Source organism: Porites lutea, chromosome 1, assembly GCF_958299795.1.
Source record: "Porites lutea chromosome 1, jaPorLute2.1, whole genome shotgun sequence".
NCBI classification, from domain to species: Eukaryota; Metazoa; Cnidaria; class Anthozoa; order Scleractinia; family Poritidae; genus Porites; species Porites lutea.
This window is the reverse complement of record NC_133201.1, coordinates 25321298-25332357: the sequence shown is the minus strand read 5'-3', so window position 1 is coordinate 25332357 and position 11060 is coordinate 25321298. Positions and strand designations below refer to the sequence as shown.

The window sequence follows — 11060 nt, the reverse complement described above, 5'->3', positions numbered from 1 at the left end:
TATTTATTGGTGCATGGATCCCCCAAAGCCTTAAATTCAACTTTAATTGGTATAGGTGGGTTAATTTGCTCTGGCGTATAAATGGATGAAGGGGATTGTCGATGCACTGTGCACCTATCTTCTAATGTCGCAAAACAAATGCATGTTTTTCTCAAAGCACTTTATTCCAAAACCACTTTACATCGTACTCGTCTAGCAGAGTCGTATTTTTTGGTGGAGTGGCTGCAATGCTGAATTTGAGCAGATGTGCCATATTAATTTTCATACCACAGTAAAACGACAAACTGCAATTCTGGAGCTGAGCATCTCTCTTTACCATGTACAAGTACAAAGAAGCAACTTCATTCTCAGGAAGCAGGAATGAGAGTGTTGTGTGATCGGTGATATGCTAATAGGGAGGGATGTGGTCATGCGAAAAATAACCTGATATCAAGATACTGTTTCTAACACAGCATTTGCTGGGAGGGAGCATAAAGTAACAAAAAACAAAGTAACTGCAGTCAAATAATCATGGCACAGCTGAGAAAGTTTTATAAGATCTTCTGCAGTGAGATGATAGATTGAAAAGATTGGAGCACAGTCCCTGGGGTTTCTCCTCACTTTTGTCATACTTTTCACAGTGCATTTGTCCTTTGGCAACAGTAGCTTTTCTCATCTTTCACGATGAGCTATCATATTTAGATAAAACTGTAATTTGGCACATTTAAAATTAGTAGAAAACATTCCATAAGTGCAGGACCTCTGTTTTCTACCTACCCTCCATTTGCCTCAGCAACAACTATGAGGGTTTCTAGCTGTCTTTTTTGTGGGCACTTCCCATGGTAAAACGCCTCCACTGATAGACTGAGTGGAACTCATTTTTCTTATCGTGGATGTATCTTGTGTTACTTGGAATGTTCAATAGTTCTCTGTGATGGAGCTGCTTGTGATTTTGCTAAATTTTCGCATATCTTACTTCTCTGTAAGAAAGAAAATAAGTAAAGAAAATAAATAGTGTTAAGTGTCAGAGATAATTTTTGCGCTTTACTTTGATTTGATTATGTAGTTAATTTTTAATTTTTCTTTCTTTGACTAGTTTAGTTTTTACAACAACAGGCCTAGTTATTGTGCTAGTCGTTTAAAAAGAAAAAAGGACATAAATTTCCACTTTTAAGTTAAAATTTCTTAGCTTAATAAGATTAGTTTGTAGTTTTACCAGAAGTGACAAATATGTTACTGCTGTTTTTTTCAAAAATGCCCTTATGAAATGAAATTTGAGACTTCTGACTTGCCTAGTTGCTAAAGCTGTTACACCGTGCTTTAAAGGTTTTATTAATGTAGGTTACAGTATGAAGGTGTTAGCAGTGAAGTTTATTTATGAAAAGTGTAAACACTTAGTAGCTTCAGTATTTTGCACAAATGTTTGGCAAATTTAATATTCCCTAAGTAGGGGAACAGTGCGGTGGTTATTGGTGTGATTTTGATGCTGGGTTGAGTGAATTTCTTAGGAAACACAGTGTTGGATATCTGTGTATATTCATGTTTGTACAGAGGCCTTCTTCATGCTTTATAATGTGATAACTAATGGATTTGTTGCTTGCATCAACAATACCATTTGCTCAAGAGACTTTATCTTCTAGTTTAACTGTTCTTCTGGTTAACTTGTTTATGTGGCTGTTGTCTTTGAATTGTGTCCTTTTGAAGGTGAACTTATTTTGGAACTAGGCTGAAATCACGTCAAGTTTACCTTTTTTTAGCTTGTGCTGAAAAAGGCCAATGAAGCTTAGAATTATGTTGCTTTTTAAAGAAAATTGATAGTTCATCCTTTTATTGAGCTTTACAAAGAAAGGCACCTTAACACCAAACATCAGACTTAAAGTCTTTGGCAGTTTTTTTCAAGTTTGCCACACTGTACAAGTACAATAAGTGCAGGAAAAAATACTTGACTGAACGAAGTAAAGATTTTAGCGGAGCACCATGGGTAATAAAATTTGGTAAACTATCCATCTGAGAAAATTTGGTTATAACGTAGCGTACGCCCGCCCGCCCACCCGTACACACGCTTCATGTAAGCCGATGTCAAATGTCACAATAGATCTTGCACAACTTGACTAGCCTCTTAGTTCTGTAAGCTATCCGTATGAGTACGATTAGATTGACAGCTGTCAAAATTAGGCATCCGCTGACAATTATCACATGACTATCTCGCGGGCTCAGGTGAAAGACAAGTCGTTTTGCCCCTACATATAAGCTTATATAATATGTCGCACTTCCCAATTCAAGATACTCACACTCGTAGTCTGTTAATTCGAATATTCGCCATTCTTAATTGACAGCTGTCAAACTAGAGTATACGCTGACCATCATCACCTGAGTGTATCGCGGGCTCATTTGTCTATTGAGGTCACGTACTGTTTAAAGTTTTGCGCTGATATTTTATTTGATCACGGGCTCAATTCGAAGTCCTATAGCTTAGAAAATCGATCCATCTTAGAAAATTCGGCAATCACGTGACCGTACACCGACCACCCGACCTTCCGTCAGTCCGCACCACAGGTATAGCAATGTTTAATCTCACACTTTCTAGCTAGTTTGGGAGCCTCCAACCTGATATTGTACATCCATGTTTTGATTAATTGACAGCTGTCAAAATATTGTTTCTGCTGACCAGTATCGCCTGACCCTAGCGCAGGCTCAGGTATCGACCCACTGAGTTCGAGTGTTTTTTAACGTATCCGCTGACAGGTTGCTACTTTTCAATTATCGCAGGCTCAAGTTCAATTTTTTTAAAAAGCATATGAAATAAGTCGAGTTCATGAGCCGCACTTTTAAAATGTTGATTTCGAACTGACCTCGGACGCGAAAATTCAACCAGCTTTTACATTTACATGCGGGAAAGGCAATCACTTTTGACTTTTCTCACTGTCACGCGTTGATCACGCTCTACGTCTAATTTTTATGTTCTGATTGGTCAAAATTTGACAGGTGAGTTCATGCGGAAAATTTATGCAGCGTCTGGAGACTTGCTTACTGATAGCTGGAGCTTAGAGAGTTTTGTGTCATCTTGTGATGTTTTAAACTGGCTTTTTCTACTTGGTGCACAAAATGAAATACAGCTGCTATCAAGATTGTTCTGTAATTCGTGGCTGGTTTGTTTATTGCGCTTTTTGTTGACAAATGCACCGCTTGTCAAAGTCATTGGAAATCCGATTTTGGATGGCATCGGTTTCAAAAATGAGCTTACTCACTTGCCCTTGCTTGAAGCGTAAGAGGGTTGAAAATTCTGGAACACTTGATGACCTTCAGCAGCAGCATCTCGACTGGTAAGCCTGAGAAACTGTTGTCTTTGATGTGTTTTTTTTTTTCGGTTTCCTGAAGTCGAGCGTATGGTTTATGCGGCTTAAGTTTATACACGAGCAATGATCTAACCTACAATAGTATCAGGTTTAAAAAGCCTTTAGACATTTTTTGACCGCAAATTCAAAGAAAATGTTCCGAAGATTATTTAGTTATGATTTTGGCTGTAAACAGAAAGCTCTGAGCGATTTTCTTGCCTCGAGTTCATCTTGAAAAAGAGCGAACACAGGGAAGCCGGCTTAAAACATAAATAAGCTTATGCTTACGTACCTGACTGATGATTTTCAAAGACACTTTACTCTCAATACTTGTCTTCGTGAATGAAAATTATTTTCTCTGTACATGTTTCACCGAATTATATTTATTTTATTGATTGTTAGTAGTCCCTCTCGCAATTTTTATCGCTGCACCGCTGCTGTGCATGTAGGCTTTAAACGGAAAACGGAAAAAAAAAACGGCACCTATTACTTAAAACCAAAGAAGTATTTGACATCGAACTCATCATGCAATGCTCCTCTCCACAAACGTGAAAATTATATTTTTATTACCTACACATAAAAACGATTCCACGATTCAGTGTTGATAGGATATGCAATAAAACGACAAAAAATGTAACTAACTTTAAGAGACTTTTTTAATATTGCAGAAACTGGGAAATAATGTCGAAAAATACGGCCTACTTGATGACAAAATTGATATTTAGATGTCTATTGAATAAAAGGGCAAGAAATCTTAATACAAAAATTAAACAGTAAAACTGAGAAAACACTTATCTAATGGTTATAACAAGATAGATAATGTTAATGAAATTTGAAAATGCTTTACAACAAGAAATGCGCACTAAATCCACATATGTAAGTCGATTAAAAAAAGCCACCAAAGAAAATGTTTTACATAACGTTTCCTTTTTTTAAACTCTGTACTAGTGTCCTTCGTTTTCCTCGGTGCTTGGTGTTAATTTTTCCTTTCACTTGTTCCCATTGTTCTTTAAAGACTGGCGAATCAAACTTGTGCTGCAGAGTTGACATAATCAGGTGCATTTTATAGCAGTCTAGCTGTTGAAATCCTCTTACTTCTCTCCTGTGTTGCCTTTAGCTAGTTCTGCTTCGCTGAACAGAATGTTGGCGCAGGCAAAAGCATACGTTGTCCACTGAAAGAAAGCTTTGGCTCTGGAAAATTTGGTTCGATGGATTGCAGTGGAGCTCATGAGACGGGCTGGGACACATATGCTTACTGTGACTGGAAGGTGGCTGCATATGATGACACTTGCTGGTTAGCCTGAAAAGTGATGGGAGTAGCTGAAGGGCTGGCAAGGGTTGTGGCAAATCTTGTAATGCATTTTCATGAACAAACTCACTGGAGCTTTCTTCCTCAGTTCCAAGGGTACTCATCAGGGCATCACTGACAATACTTCCAAAGGACTCGTCGTCGCTAAACTCATGATTCAACGAGAAAATTGTGATTCATGAGCAAACAACAATGGGACATGTGAATGTCTTCTTTCTTATACGCAAGCACTATTTGTTGGTGATTCTTACTTCTTTAAAAGAACCCGAAACAATGTGGAAAGGCACGAAACTAACAAAGTAATATTGAGGTTACAGGTTTTAACAACTGTACTCAACTCACTGTGAAAATTAACTTCTAAAACTTAGCGCAATGTCATTATCTACATTGACGTGTTTAAACCAAAACAATGTGTTCAATGAAGGGCCTTCAAAAAGGGTGGTTGTATCATGATATTGGTTATAACTTTGTATTGTATTTGGTGGCTCCTAAAAGAGCCGTGTTATATTCAGGTGACTGAAGTCACTTTTCACTGCTGTCGTGGGGTTTGTCATGGTAACCCTTCGAGGTACAGTAGTTTCCTGTAATCAAGGTTGTAGTAAAACCATTGATGTCTTTTACTGTCAACGTTGTTGTTGACAATTTGTATTTGGTGGGCTCTTTTCTCGGCTGTAGCTTGGGATGAGGCCCAGGACTAAGCGAGAAGAATCAATCTTCAGATGATTTCAGGATTGCACCCGTTGCCCTGGAAAACAGCAGAAGTTTGAATGTCTCCTTGTCACCCATTGGCTTCTTCTAGAATATTAGGCGAGTATCCTTAGGCCATGATAATCTAAGTGCCCTTAATGAGTGCACCCGTTGCCGTGGAAAAACAGCAGGAGTGTGAATGTCTTTTTGTCACCCATTGGCTTCTTCTAGAATATTAACCGAGTATCCTTAGGCCACGATAATCTAAGTGCCCTTAATGAGATACATATTCACCAATGGAACCATTGGAATGATATCATTTTCTATTGGTACCAATCGTACCATTGGTAACAATGGACCATTGGAATTACCCTGTACCCTGCCAGGCCACGTGAGAAAATCTAAATGACCTTAATGGGATGCATTTTTACCAATAGAACCATTGAAATGGCATCCTTTTTTATTGGTACCAATCGCACCATGAGTACCAATCGACCATCGGAATTGCCCTGTACCCAGTTAGGTCACACGGAAAATAATCTTAATCCCCGTCATGAGATGCATATTCACCAATAGAACCATTTGAACGACGTGCTTTTCTGTTGGTACCAATTGCATCATTGGTACCAATGGACCATTGGAATTGCCCCGTACCCAGCTAGATCACATGGAAAATAATCTAGGTCCCCTCAATGAGGTACATATTCACCAATAGAACCATTGGGATGGCGTGCTTTTCTATTGGTGCCAATCGCACCATTTGGCCATTAGAATTGCCCTGTACCCAGCTAGATCACATGGAAAATAATCTAAGTGCCTGTAATGATGTGCATATTCAGTAATAGAACCATTGGAATGATGTGCTTATCTATTGGTACCAATCGTACCATTGGTACCAATGGACACCCTTCTTATCACTACTAACACTAATGGAGTCTATTTGTGAGTTTTGGACAAACCTTTAGTGGAGGGGCCAAGTGTTTTGTCTGGTGCTATGGGAAAACTAAGATAAGAACAAAGGTCCAGGAATAAATTTACTTGATTTTGGCATAAGGCATGAGTTGGGGCAGTAATGAGAAAATCATCAAGCAAATGAATGATGTGGCCAATGCTCAGCTGTGAAGTGGCAATCCACTCCAAAGCTGTACTAAAGGTCTCAGAAGTTTTACAACTGCTAGAGCGCCCCATGGGCACATAGCAATCATAGAAATATGCCTCGTGCGATCTCATACCCAAAAGATTGTAGTATTGTGGACACACAGGAATAATCTGAAAAGCATTCTTTATGTCAGTCTTAGCCAAAAAACATCCTGGACCAAAGGTCTAAATATGGTGAATAGCATCCTGAGTAGTGGCATAACATACACTACTATGGTCAGAGGAGATGCTATCATTCACAGAAAAACCTTTGGGGTTAGATAGATTGTGTATAAGACGAAAATCCCCTGGAGTCTTCTTCGTCATAACTCCTTGGGGAGAAATGCAGAAAGGGTAAAAGGGATGAGCAATGAAAGGACAAGTCAAACAGTCAGCATCAAGTTCCTTTTTTATTTTGATATCCACAACATCAGGATTTTCCAAGGCCAAAATTAAATGTTTGGCATCTGATGACTCACGTAAACCATCGTATTGTATAGCAAAACCTTCGCTAAAACCTACAAACAGAAATTCAGCAATTGAAAGATCATAACCAGAAAGAAGGAATACCAACCTTTCCGCATTTATGGGTGTCGGCAAGTTAAGGCTTTGAGGGTTGGGACTTGGCAGGAAGGATTGTTTCCCAGTGTTTTTGCTTTAGGAACGAAAATTACATTGACTGACTTTTTGAGGGCCTTCGAATTTGTAACATAAATGCTTAAAAGCACAACCAGGGGCACACTGGACACCCCCATGAAATTTGAAACAAAAACCTTTAGGGGTACCTTGCTCATGAGATCTTAGACACCGTGGAAGTGTTTACGGCTTACTCGCAGTAGAATGTGGAGTGCGCATCCAAAGCTCCCAGTGGATATTACACCAACCAAAGGAGGAGGGGTGCGCTTGTCTCAAAAGACAAAAATTTTCATCGTAAAAGCGCCAGTTAAAACCACTTTCTGCCAAATCCTGGATTACCCCACAATACTTCATGAGAGCCAGGGCCTCATGAGGGTATCGTCTAGTGTATATCGCAAGAAAAATATGGAAGCAACCCAACCAGGTTTCAATGGTAAAAATTTTCCTTGGTTTGGCTACGGGCTCCAGATATAAAGAGGGCAACTGCTCAGCAGTTGTCCCAGCTAAGTTGGTATCGACTTTCATGCACTGTATTAGTCAGTAGGGTTCCCAACTCAAAATACTCATTGTTCCATATCTTGACCCTAAGCTTGTCAGATACTCTGGAATCTACTGGAGGGCTGGGCGATGAGAACAACTGAGAGGGGACTGCAGGATTAATTGGATGTATCTCACCTGACAAGGGGGGGCTGAGCAGCATCTAAAGGTCCTTGCACAATGGTAGCAGCTAGACCCCCACTGGAAACAGCATTGAGTACTGGGGCGTCTGTGGGTGTTCCAACGGGTACCTTCAGCAAACTTGAGGTGGAAGCTGTGGCCAAGTGAGGGACCATGACCGGGGAAAGGGGCAGCATTGCTTACGCCTGGTGGCAAGGAAGACCCACTATGGCTAACCTCAGGGGGAGAAAAACTTTGGGTCACCTCCTGTACAATCCAAGACACCAATTGGTCCATGAGGTCAGGCGGTAATGGTGAGAAACTGGGCTGTTGATCTGTCCACTGCTCAACACTAGTAAATAAATGGTATGAAAGGGTGCAAAACATCAATGTGTTTTTTCATTCAGTCTACTCTCAATCCTCTACTGATGTTAAACTGTTGGCCACAGATGTTGTTAATCCAAACTTGTTATTTGAAGTTACAACAACAGCTCCAGAGCTTGAAGGAATTCTAAGTAAGATCTACGTAAACAAGGCACCTGGTGTGGACAACTTACCAGCCCGTTTTTTACGTACTTGTGCAAAAGAGCTTTCTATTCCACTTACCCATTTGTTTAATTTATCCCTGAGAACCGGGAAAATGCCCACTTTATGGAAGTCAGCCAATATTGCCCCAATTCATAAGGGAGATAGCAGGGAGCTTGTTACCAACTACAGATCTATCTCGCTATTGCCAATCCCGGCCAAGTACTTAGAACGTATTGTTCATTCTGCTATCTATGATCATGTCTCACCATTTTTAATTGAGTGGCAACATGGTTTCATTAAAGGTATATCCTGTGAGACTCAACTGATTTTAACCCATCATCAATGGGCTACTGCCCGTGATAAAGGCAGACAAGTTGATGTAGTCTTTTTACTTTTCCAAAGCCTTTGACAAAGTGAACCATGCAGTTTTGTTGCAAAAGTTGTGCAACTTTGGGATCACTGGCTCATTATTACAATGGTGTGAAAGTTATTTAAGCAATCGCCAACAGAGAGTAGTGTTGGATGGTATATCCCCTTCCTGGTCTGATGTCTCATCTGGAGTTCCTCAGGGCTCTTTATTAGGGCCTTTATTTTTTGTTTTATTTATTCGTGACCTTCCCGAAGTAGTTATTCCTGACAGTACTATTGCTCTTTATGCTGATGACTGTAAATGTTCTCGAATCATTGGCACGGCTGGTGATCTTGAATTGTTTCAACAGGACCTGGATAGTCTGCATCAGTGGAGTGTTCGGAATTTCATGAACTTCAATGTCAAGAAATGCAAAATTATGAAAATTACTAAGAAGATTCAATCACTCACTTCTAGTTTTTTTCCTGGAAAACTCTGAACTGGAAGAGGTTAGAGAGTTTAAAGACTTGGGGATTATTACGAATCATCACTTATCATTGAACCCACATATAGATTACGTAGTATCCAAGGCTAACAGAATGCTTGGTCTGATTAAGAGAACTTGTAAAAGTCTGAATGACCCTAAGATCTTGCATACTCTTTACTGCTCATTGGTCCGCTCAAATTTGGAATATTGCTTAGTGGTGTGGTCCCCATATACAAAGAGAAATACTGATAAGCTGGAAAGAGTACAGAGAAGAGCGACTAAACTTATTTTAAAAAGTGATGATCCCTATGACATTCGTTTGAAGAAGTTAAACTTCATGTCATTGGAGAAGAGAAGATCACTGGCTGACGTGACTTTCTTATATAAAGTACTTAATGGCAACATTGATATTGACATCAGTAAAATAATAGATTTCCACTCAGAAGCTGACCGTTTCTCACTTAGGGCTAAGGACTCTTTAACTTTAAAGAAGAAATATGCCAGAACTAATGTCTTGAAGTATAGTTTTTTCCATAGAATTACTGACCAGTGGAATCAACTACCGTTAGACATTCGTGTATCTGATAATGTAAATATTTTTAAGGCTAGAGTTAGGAAAATTTTCAGTGATTTTTAAGTAGCTTTTATATTTCTGTATTTTCTGAAACTACTATTTTGTGTTTCTATGTATTTTTAGGTGATCTATTTTCATATGGGGTCTAGGACTCCTTTACAGTTCATCCTTTGGTTTTTTTTTTAATCCATAGATTGTAACAAATAAATAAGGGGATTTTCTACAATTTTCGTAAAGAGTTTATTACACAGCTCTGTCCGTCTTTGCTCTAACGTAACAAGGTTTGAACGTGACAGGGCATCTGAGTTGTGCACTTCGTAACCAAAAATAATCATTTTTATTATTATCCTCAGAGCACTTTTCTGTGTCACTTCAAAAGTTAAGCTTAGATATGGTGGGAGACTGAAATGAAAAACCTTGCAGCCATAGAGTAAACCAAACTGGATGCAAGCTACATAGAGAGAATTCCACTTAAGGTCTTCTTGAATATGAAAGGCTAACAAATTAACTACCTGTACTGTTTTAATGTTACAACCACCGATTTCAACAAGTTCTTGTTTTGTCAGAGAGCGTGCAAAAGCTATCCTTAGTTCCTTCCATTTACTGGGGTGGAGTTGAACTTGTTCTTAGCAGACAATGCAGACACCTCATCGAGGATTAACTGGGTAGTCTAGTCCCTTTTTTCTCGTTTATGTCTTAGACAGTTGTATTGTCTATGTACTTGAAAAGACTGCTCAAAGTATCTGCAGCTAGATTTTTTAGCATAACGAGAAACAGCCAGGGGCCCAGTTTCGTTCCTGGTGGCACCCCTGCATGAACTGAATGCCATTCGGAGATGCAGTTGTTTCCTAGTTTGACTCTGCTGCCTGTTGGAGAGAAAAGCTGCAATCCAATTTATGATGTAAGGATTAATATCATATTACAAAAACTTTGCCATTGACGGGCTATGATGTATCAAGTGGAACGCTTTTCTGTAATTTAGAACAGATGTCCATAGACAGCCCCCAGTTCCATGGAGAGTGCGAACTTGTGGAACATGCTAAGGCATGCGTAGTAGAGGAACCTGAAATACATCCAAACTGGTCTGGGTGTAACCGTTTCAGAACAGCTGGCTTCACATGCTCTGGAACAACAAAATGTTCTGCGATTTTCAATAAAGTAGGGTAAGGGAATTAAATTAGGTCTAAGATCTTTCCTGATATCCTCTATGTTGTTAACTTTGGGAAGAGGAGTGATGTTAGTGCATTTCAAAATGCAGTTTAATAGACAAATAATTAAACAACTTACATGTACAATAATATTTCAGTTTCAAGTTAAGTAAAAATACGAAATTTTACACATCGACGCAATATTTTCCATTCACAACCATACGCTTTTGTCCA

General features: G+C 39.2%; 1 pseudogene; it reads left to right on the top strand.

The window, feature by feature from the left end:
* The first annotated feature begins 9026 nt into the window (after window positions 1–9026).
* LOC140926773 (uncharacterized) lies at window positions 9027–9741 on the top strand (annotated as a pseudogene).
* The last annotated feature ends 1319 nt before the right edge of the window (window positions 9742–11060 follow it).